Source organism: Anoplolepis gracilipes, chromosome 8 (genome assembly GCF_047496725.1).
Source record: "Anoplolepis gracilipes chromosome 8, ASM4749672v1, whole genome shotgun sequence".
NCBI classification, from domain to species: domain Eukaryota; kingdom Metazoa; phylum Arthropoda; class Insecta; order Hymenoptera; family Formicidae; genus Anoplolepis; species Anoplolepis gracilipes.
Genome location: NC_132977.1, coordinates 12,925,000 through 12,936,172, shown reverse-complemented (window position 1 = coordinate 12,936,172; position 11,173 = coordinate 12,925,000). Strand labels below are relative to the sequence as shown.

Below are 11,173 nucleotides of genomic sequence, written 5' to 3'. Positions count from 1 at the left end.
AAGTACAACGCTATAATACAATGCAGCGATAAGTAATTAATCAGATAAGTTATCGTAACGCTAGTAATAATTGCGATATATCTAGAAATAACGATATAAATATTATATTATAATGCTGGTCCCGAAGCTTCTAGAACATTCAGGAACCGCCGGATCACGTGAAAATTTCGGACAAACACCGTGACCGCTTACTATTGCCCGGCGCGTAATACCCGTGACAAACAAGCGTGACCAGGATCGGACCACGTTGCGCGCGCTACAATTCAGAAGGTGGGAGCCCTCAGCGACCACGGGTATATAAACGGGAGCACAGTGCGCTCAACAATGACTATTCGGCTTTCGCCCCGACAGTAAAATCAGTTTGTACGGTTCGTTCTGACAATTCAGTTTTCGCTCAATCAGTATTCGGTCAGCTCATATTGAGTATTCAGTTCTCGCCCAGACAGTTCAGATCATTCAGTTTACGCTTCGACAGTTAATTCATACAGTTCATTCGGCATAGTCAGTATTCGATCAGCAGTATATATTCGATCAATTAGACAGTTTATCCAGTATTCATACTCGATTCATACAGTACTCAGTAAATTCATTGTACAGACAGTCATTCATACGATTTGATAATCGGTTATCTTTATAGCATTCGGTCATACATACACTCTTGCAAATTTTCACACAGTGTAATTAATATTATATCTTCGAATCAGTGTTTCTAGTTCATTACTCGGTATTATTCACACAAAATCATTAACTCAGAGAGACTTCGAGACTAGCATATCGCGAATACTATTAATTAGCTTTCAGTTTCTTGCGTTTACTGTCGTATAAATTTATTCTTGATTAATTGTTTCCACTGTCACTATTATATTTTCTTTCTCTTTTTCGATTTTCACGGCGCTCACAATACATATCGAATTCTATCTATCACTTTCAAAGACATTTTATCTTAATTTTCATTCGCAGTAAATTACCTCTTTCAACAATATAAGCGTTATATCTTTTCTTCTCCAGACAATCAGATTACTATTAATGCCGCCTATTTAATATCGTTTAAGCGTCCGAAACCTGTCCTCGCGTGAAATTATAGTCAAAGGAAGGTTCTATTAACTGATATTGTAACCCTAACATTATTGTAGATCCACATTCTCGTGTACACCCGCGTGACAGTGTGTTCCCCAGTGGTTCCTGTAACACATAATAATTTAGTGAAGTGAGTACGTTGTCGTTATTATTAAGATATATTCGTGTGATCATTAATCATATTGTTTACGTGTAATTTACTCGAAATATACATACCTGTGTCAGTTCGCGGCCCCTGTCCATTCCGGGCGTCAGTCATCTTTTCGGTGTGAATTTTTCTCGCCGTTAATCTCTCGTGTCCACACCTGTAAATATAGAGACAAGCTTTCTATTCTAATTTTAATACTGAAATTATCGGGCAAATTAGTGCTACTTATCTGACGAGGTCATCCTTCCTTCACGCCTACATCGGGCTCTCTCTTTCATCCTGCGGCGACGCGCGCCTCTCCCAGGGTGTTCCGGTTATCCTGCGTCGGTGCGCGCCTCCTCCAGGGCGTTCTTGTATTCCTTATAGCTTCTTCTATTTTTTTTTTCTTTTCTTTTTCCTTATCCGCTCACCAGTGGCAAGGTCCGCGACGTCCGCCTTGACATACCCAGAGCCTCAGATATCTGTAACTTATAATTGAAGAGATTAATATTTTATTCGGACGTCTTCATAGGGAGTGTCATTAGACAGAGAGCGATAACCATCCTTACCTACACCGTAGGGCGCCTCCTCCAGGGCGATCTATATTTTTCCTACGTAGTGCGCCTCTTTCAGGGCGACTCTACGTCCCTTCTAGCAGTGCGCCTCTTATAGGGCTCTGCCTTCATCCCTCGTAGTGCACCTCCTTCAGGGCCGGACTACCTCTATCTATGTCGCACGCCTCTCTCAGGGCGAACGACTCTCATCTCCGAGGAGCGCCTCTTTCAGGGCATTCCGCCTCCTAGCGTGCAGCGCGCCTCTCTCAGGGCGATCTGCCTCCTCTCAGTCCACGAACCGCGCCTCTCTCAGAGCGTCTCTCACAATTCCTCCGATCGCTCTTCTTGGTCTGAAATATAAAATAAATATTAAATTAAAGTAAACTCATTAAGGCTTACCCTGTCCCCGCAACCCGTCAGATAAAGTCAACTCGTTTAGCAATTTACGTTAACGCGTATATGTTTTTTTTTTCTTCTTTCTTTTTCCTTTTTCATCACTGGCGTTACTATTTCTAATCCCTGTCTATATCCCTCCGCGTATTCAACCATGGCGTTGATTATAATTTCGTTTACCTCCTTAGCTGCGTCATGGGTCGGTCACGTCGAGCAGGGCGTGCTCATCAATTGAAGCGCCTCATCCGGTCACTATACCAAGGCGGCTCCTATCTAACGGTCCGAACGGCTGCGTCTCTACCAGATAGTCAGAACCCAGCATCCGTCGGGTACTTCACATACCCTCCACCGGGAAACCATACAGCGGAGTCGTCAGCTCCTGACCCGTTCCACGACGCTGTCACTCCACCGGCATCCAATAGCGGGGCCGTCGCTTCCTCACATAGGCCCTTACCGCCTATCGAATACCGTCCGTGGCCCGTGCCCCCGCCGTTGATAGACTTCGGGATTACGCAACCGAGGATCATTTCTTCCCAGCCTTTCTTCGGGCGAGTATGCATCCTGCCGGCCGCTGAAGCACCTATCAGTTCGCCTCCCGATACTCGTCCGTGATTTAGTTGTCTAATCGTCTTGTAAAATATAATAAAATATAACTGTACGTATATGTTTAGTATAAAATAATGATAAATATATAAAAATTAGTATACGTAAACAATCTGTACTCATTGTCTACTCACTTCACATCCTCCCCATTATCCATTACGTCCCGACCGCTAGCTTCCGGTGCACCGCTACGCTGATCGTGACAGGTTTACCGCTCGGCCACCGCGTACACCAACCACCGCAACCGCACCTCGCTCGCGATCCAGGACGTAACAATATATATATATATATCTCATTCTTTTAAATAACTCACAGTTCAGACTATTGACTCTTATAAAATTACAAATTGACTCACATTCTGGTACTATTCTCAAGAATTATAAAGTTAAAATACTACATCAAGAAATTTGCAAATTTAGAATGAAATTAAATAATCGATCTACCAATGTAAGAGAATTAACTACTCGTTATACTTAATTTAATAATAAAAATAACGGAGCATCCCTTGTTTAATCTCTTTTTCCTTTTTTCCATCGGAGACAGTGATTTTGAAACAATAAATTATATCGCTGGCCTCCACCACACCATATTCCAGTGTACATTTCTTTATATGACACCTCACCACACAGTGCTGAACCTGCAAAGAACCGTACTCTTATTAACATATATATATTACATAAGAGCAATAACAATTTTAATAATCTTTTCTTATTACATGAATAGACGCATCAACGATATTTATGAAAAATAAATCATATTACAACAGTTGATTTTCTCTAAAGGAAAGAGATATCTACATTCAATATAAATCCAAATCATTTAAATTTCACAATTTAACTTTGTTCTTCATATTAAAGCAGTCATTAATTAATGAGAAATTTGCTCTTATATTATATACAAGTCGTAAATTAAAACTTTCAAAATCAGTATATATTTGGAATTGCTGCGACGGTGAATTCTACCATACAACAACAGTAAGTACGTAATCCCTCATAATTACTATCACAAACCACCTTAATCCTTATCCCAATTCTAATATAATTGAAAATTTGTCAAATTAATCACAATCTATTTATAATTTCAAAAATTGAAATTTTCCAATCATAATTATTGCTCCAACTTAAAATTGAATAAATTCAGAACTATTGCAGATATAATTTTAGAATTTTATTTTTTTTTATTTTTTTTTTTTCTTTCTTTCATCTTTAATTGACTCGAGTGTCACTGTGCGTCACGTTCATTGCATACGCGATAACTGTCATGGTGTCATGGAGTTCCTAGAACTTCCTCAGCCTCTCGTTAGTGCCGAGTGAATTGTATTCTGACCAGACTATATCAAATATACAATAATGAGATTCAACACGTTTGCTTAACATTCCTAATCATTTTCAAATACATATGCCATAAATTTATTCTTTTTATTTCCAACTTTCTTAATTTCTTTTCTTATCAAATAGAATAAAATAAATGAGGCCTCAGACAATTGATTCTGAATTTCAACAAAATCCTTTTGTTGACCCTGAAGTCATATTAGAAACTTTAATCCAATTTATAGAAGAAAATAAAAAAAACATTATTTACAATTTAGATAATATCATAAAAGAGTTTTTAAATCAAGCCTCTATTATCATCACTGATCAGTAAAAAAATTCCCCGATTTATTAATTCCTAGTACACATTGATCCTGCTCTCGGCGGAGCCCTGGGTATAGCCGATTTAGACAGATTACCAAAAAAACTAAATAGAGAGCAACCCTGTTATTGACACCTAGGTAGACGATAACAGTGGGTCACAGCACGTGACAAGAGCATCAGACAAGCGCGAACTGTCCTTTAAACCAAAATCCGTCTCAGTTAGAAGAAATATTTTTTGAAACGCCGCCAGAACGTGCGAAACTTACCCTACAACTCCTAAGATTGGAACATTTAAATGAGGAAGAAAAGACTAATCTTAAAACATTAGTCTCCAATAATCTAGACAGATTCCACTTGCCCGACGATAAGCTAGGAACCACACACGTGACTCACCACTCCATTTACACTACAGACGACTTTCTAATCCACACCAAATACCGGTTTCCTCCCATGCACAAAGAAGAAATAGATAAACAAGTTACTAAATTACTGAGAGACGATATGATAGAATGTTCACTCTCACCTTATAATTCACCAGTATGGATAGTTCCTAAGAAACCCGACTCATCTGGAAATAAAAAATGGAGAATGGTTATTGATTACCGCACTCTAAATGAAAAAACAATAGGAGACGCTTACCCTCTTCCTAATATAACCGACATACTTGATCAATTAGGAAGCGCTAAATATTTTTCCGTTCTTGACCTCGCTTCAGGATTCCACCAGATACCCATGAATCCAAATGACGCTTCTAAAATAGCATTCTCCACCCCTTACGGCCATTATCAATTTAAACGAATGCCTTTTGGACTGAAAAATGCCCCTGCAACAAAGATTAATGGATAATGTCCTATCTGGGTTACAAGGTAATGAACTTTTCGTTTACATGGACGATATAGTTATTTATGCACGATCTTTAAAAGAACATGAAGTGAAATTTAACAAACTAATGAAAAGATTGCGCGAAGCTAATTTAAAATTACAATCCGATAAATGTGAATTTATTGACGGCGTACGACCTGACCCCACAAAGGTCACAGCTGTACATAATTTTCCTCCCCCCAAAAATCCTAAAAACATAAAACAATTTCTCGGATTAGTTGAATACTATCGGCGATTTATCCCAAATTTCTCAAAAATTGCTAAACCTTTAACTGATTTGCTTAAGAAAAACAACTGTTTCAAATGGCAAAAAATCAAGAATACGCTTTTAATAATCTCAAAGAACAATTATGTACCAAACCAATATTACAATATCCCGATTTTAGCAAACCCTTTAATTTAACTACCGATGCATCCGGATATGCAATCGGTAGAGTATTAAGTCAGGGACCAATCGGAAAAGATCTTCCCATCGCATATACATCAAGAGTACTTAATAAAGCAGAACAAAATTACTCAACTATCGAAAAGGAATGTTTAGCAATGGTATACTGTACAAACCATTTTAGACTTTATTTATACGGTACTAAATTTATTATCGTGACAGACCACAAACCACTAGTATGGCTACATTCTATTAAAGATCCTTCTTCGAGACTTTTAAAATGGAGAATTAAATTAGCTGAATATGATTACAATATACAATATAAAAAGGGAACACTAAATAACAATGCCGATGCACTATCTAGAAACCCAACCGTTAAAATCTTACCTTTTAAGAAAACTTATCCTCTTCCTCCAGACCCTGATTCCGATTCTGATGAATCTTTATTCTCAGCCCGTCAACCCCTGATTCAAACCAATGTAGAAATTAACCCCCATAATCCTTCACCTGTGACCGAAGAGGAAATAAACGAAGATACCTCCTTGTTAACACACGTAGATATACCTGTAACGGAACCCCTAACTATTGAAGAATATAATAGTGACGAAAACGAAAGCGTAATTAGTAATGAAGACCTGGAAACAAGTAGCAAAGAAAGTGACGATGAATTAATATCCGCTGACAATGTACCCTACGTGGAAGTACCTACCAAGCATAAAGTCAAAGCCCGAATAAGCCGAGATAGATTGCTAAAACATAATGATAACTATATAATTTTTATAACATTGAAAGGTGAACCTCTCGATAACGGAGCAAAAGAACTACAGGAAGCCAACCTTTTACCCATGTATAAGGATATAATTTATGAAAGGGCAAAAATAAATACAACACGCTCAAAAACTCTAATATCATTACCCCTAAAACTTAACCACCGCACTTTAATAGAACCAGATAATATAAAAAACTGTATCAAATCATTGCTGGATGTCGTACAAGAATTGCAATTAGAATCCATTTCAATTAAGAAAACTAATTTTTTTGACAATGTCCCATGGGCTTATGTAGAATCACAATTAATTAAACATATAAATGACACAAATATTTGCATAACTATATGTAAAGACCTTATTCAAACGCCAAATATAGAAGAAAGATCTTCCCTTATCCGTGAATATCATGACTCAGTAATTGGCGGCCACAAAGGAATAACTAAAACCTATAACAGATTAAGATCTTATTATTATTGGAATATGATGAAAAAAGACATTCAAAATTTTATTCGAAATTGTCGGACTTGTCAATTAAAAAAATTAACAAGAATAAAAACAAAATAACCAATGATAATAACCGACACTCCGATCAGCTTTCGACAAAATATCAACATTGGGTAATGGACATTGTAGGTCCATTACCCATATCCGATAACGGAAATATTTATATACTCACGATACAAGATTTATTAACAAAATATTCAGTCGCGGTGCCCTTAAAAGAAGCCACGTCATTAACCATAGCCGACGCCTTTACGAAAAATTTTATTTGTATTTATGGAGCTCCCCAAGCCATTCTAACCGATCAAGGATCCAATTTCCTAACTGCCTTGATGAAGAACTTAGCAAAAAAATTCAGAATTAAACAATACCGCACAACTGCTTATCACCCCCAGTCTAACGGATCGATAGAAAGATCTCATCACGTTTTAACGGAATATTTAAAAACACAAATTAATAAAGACTCGAACTGGGATAATCATATCGCTTTAGCCACGTTTTCATATAATACAAGTATACATGAAAGCACAAAATTTTCCCCTTTTGGACTAATTTTCGGAAAAATAGCGCGATTACCTTCGTCTAATACTATTATAGAAGAAAATATAGACCCTACATACACTGAATATTTAACAAACCTATTCAATCGATTGCATGACACGTAAGAAGAAGCACAACAAAACTTAATACAATCTAAAACCAAAAGCAAATATTATTATGACAAACGTATTCATGTATGAGAATTTAAACCAGGAGATTATGTATTTTTATTAAAAGAACCAAATAAAGGTAAATTTTCAGACCAATATATTGGACCTTTTGAAATACTTGAAATACTACCAAAAAACAATATTAAAATTTTATTCAAAAATACTACGAAGATTGTCCACGCGGACAAATTGAAAATCGCTCATATAGAGCCAGAATGAAATACATTAAGTCTAAATTTTTGGTTTCAGATGTGTTGGCATCGCCAACGACCAACAATAAATCCCATATACAAATCGTTACCTGCTTTCTCACAAGTACAACAGCGATTAGACATTACATGGTGCGTTAGAGCTATCGGATTTTCCCATATCAAACGTGGAAATCTGATTTGTACAGAATGCTACCACTTTTTACCTTCTGAATATTATAGATGGTTTTATAAATATTTTAAATGCCATTATCTTATAATCACAAGTTATTATGAGCCAATAATATGCAAAATATGTAAGGTACCTTTAGTCACATTAGATTATTAAGAGAATGCCCTCTATGTCATGATACATATTTTTCTTACTTAACAAATTTAGAAGATGAAGAACAAACTGATACAGAAGAATCTGTGTTAGTTCGTATACATGGATACTTTGAATAAATAAAAACCGGTCAATTTCCCTTTCTGCACTACCCTTTTTCTCTTTATAGAATGAACTCGCAAGGTCAATCTACAGGGCTACAATTCAGCACAGCATTACAGCCTAATACCGACCTATTCTCATTACTATCGATCACACGATGCACTAAATCCCTTGGGTACCGACACATAGCCTCAGGATTCGCATACTGTACTCAATGTTATAGCCTTTTCCAACCGCAATATCAAAGTCAATACGAATGGATAGTGTCACACCACATGATTTCTGGTGAACGGTTTCGCGAAATCATTTGTGCACGTTGCAACGCCAATATCACAATAACCAGACTTATGTACCAATGCAATGAGTGCCTTCTAAAATATTTAGAATTTTTGTTAAACTGCGATGAGAGACACATCGACCTTAATACTATCCCTAATCCACTCATATTACACATGAGCGGTTCTCGATACTATTAGTACCCTAATAAAAGAATATAAGATGTGTCACTCGTCACAGAATTCCCCAACCCCTTCACAATCACACTCCTCATCTCGTTCTGCAGAAGCGCTTCAGAGACTATATATAGTACAATGTATCAAAACACGCTTTTATAAAAAAATAGATAATATGCATGTCATTTTATGCCCTAAATGCTACGATACATTGCTTTTGGAATCCGTAAAGCCTTACTACGAAGAATTCAAGAAACACCATTGTGTAGATGGCACAAGATTTAATAGAAGTAAATGCTACATTTGTGAAAATTACCTAGAAACAATTCGACCTATAGTTCATTGCAATCCATGTGCCAATCGATATCTTGAATTCATCATCGAAATAGAACAACAATACCATAATATTTATGATTATGAAGACCCCGTGATACTAATAATAAATGATGATTAAAAATAAAACATAAAAATAAATTAATACATAAAGAATATATACTATACAATAAGAGTAATAATTATAAGATTACAATCATAAATTAGAACGTAATAAGTTTTATCATCCCATTAATAGAACGTACTTAGACATATACATATACTTTAATATAAATATATATACATGTATTTTTCTTTCAGTGAATGAATCCACTTTTGGAAGAAATCGCTGACTTGGTCATTCAACTCTTGTTAATACATATATATATATATATCCATATAGTTATTATAAATCATTAAAAATGTGTAGACCCAAGCCATATAAATTTAAATCCCATTTTCTTTTAACTCATTGTCACGGTCTTTTTATTTATAAGTGCTATAAGGCTTTATATATTAAGGCAGAAGGAAAAAGATATTGCTCTAGTTGTTTCGCACAAATCCAGGGCAATTACCGTACGTTTTTTATTGTTAAATTTCACGGAATAAGTAATCGAACATTTGAAACGGAACAGTGCCTTATTTGTAGAACTGATTTACTGAGGAATACATCCATTAAAAACTGCACAATCTGCTTTATAGATTACTTAGCAATATGTATAATATTAAGAGAAAGGGGGTTTGATCCTAACAATATTAAGGAAATATTATATGATAGTATCACTAAAGATACTATCAAATTAACAATATATGACGACACTGATGAAATGGAAAATTAAGAAAAAACATATATATATATATATAAAAAAAAAATTACTCACTTTTTATGTATTATTCAATATTATCACCCAAAACAAATTTCCATTGCTTTACTCGGGTCCGACTGTACCAAAACAACCTTTATAAAGGCCCGTATTAATGTTAGCAGCTAAACAGATATACATATATAAATATATATATAAGAAATACAAACATACATATATAAGTAAACACATTAATATGAACATACTATAAGATCACATTATACGTAAGCTTTAAATTAAGAAAATATATATATATATATATATCACGATCTGATATATATATCTTTTCAGTAGAAGAATCCACTCCTTGGAGGGATTGCAGATCTGAGCTTGGCCTGGTCGCAAGGTTTTTATTAATAGTCACATTTATATACACCACACATATATATATATTCGCAATAAGTCACGAAAATCAATAAAAATGTATAGGCCGAAACCTTATAAACCAAAACTGCATTATTTTCTAACACACTGCCCCGGATTCTTTACTTTTCAATGCTATAAAACGTATCATGTTAAGGCTGAGGAAAATAGATACTGTGTAACTTGCTTCCGATTAATTATGGGCAGATTTCAAACATATGAAATTATAAAATTCCACGGCATATTCAGTGATAAATTCGAAGAGAAAAAATGTCATAATTGTGGAAATGACATAGTCGAAAACACTTCAATTAAAAATTGCACTATTTGCTTTATAGATTATTTAATAATATGTATTGTATTAAGAAACAAAGGACATGATCCCTGTAACATAGCAGAACTCTTATATGACTGTATTGATAAAAAAATAATGACTATAACAATGTATGATACAACAAATGAAACAGAAATCTGAAAACATGTAAACAATAAACTCTGATTTCTTTACTTACAGAATGATGTATCATTTAATATTGTTAATTACTACGCAAACCTCCCTTGCTCTTCTCGGGTTTGATTGCGGCAGGCGGCATTTAAATATAACCTCGATATCGCTGTTGGATGTTGGAGAGTGCAACCTTCCGCATAAAATTCCTAACTCCACGGAAACTTATATCCAACTCCTGCAGCTTTCCGACTATAATCATGCGTATATAATGCAATGCAAAGTTGAACTTTCAAGAATAATATATTATTGTGGCATGCATTCACACGTTTCTGTCGTACATAATGGACGAGCCGATTATATGCATGAAACCGGACATGCACAGTGCACAAGAATGTTTCGTGACGGTACTCTTTCACTTGGAGCGAGAGTCTTAATCGACGGGATCCGAGTCAATCAGACTTCC

At 35.5% G+C, this 11,173-nt stretch overlaps 1 long non-coding RNA gene across 1 annotated transcript; it reads right to left on the bottom strand.

The window, feature by feature from the left end:
• Positions 1–499: 499 nt before the first annotated feature.
• LOC140668832 (uncharacterized) lies at positions 500–2,151 on the bottom strand. The gene is made up of 3 exons (XR_012047252.1): positions 1,774–2,151; positions 1,294–1,692; positions 500–1,182 (listed from the first exon to the last, which is right to left on the bottom strand). It is a non-coding gene; the product is annotated as an uncharacterized lncRNA (long non-coding RNA).
• Positions 2,152–11,173: the final 9,022 nt, after the last annotated feature.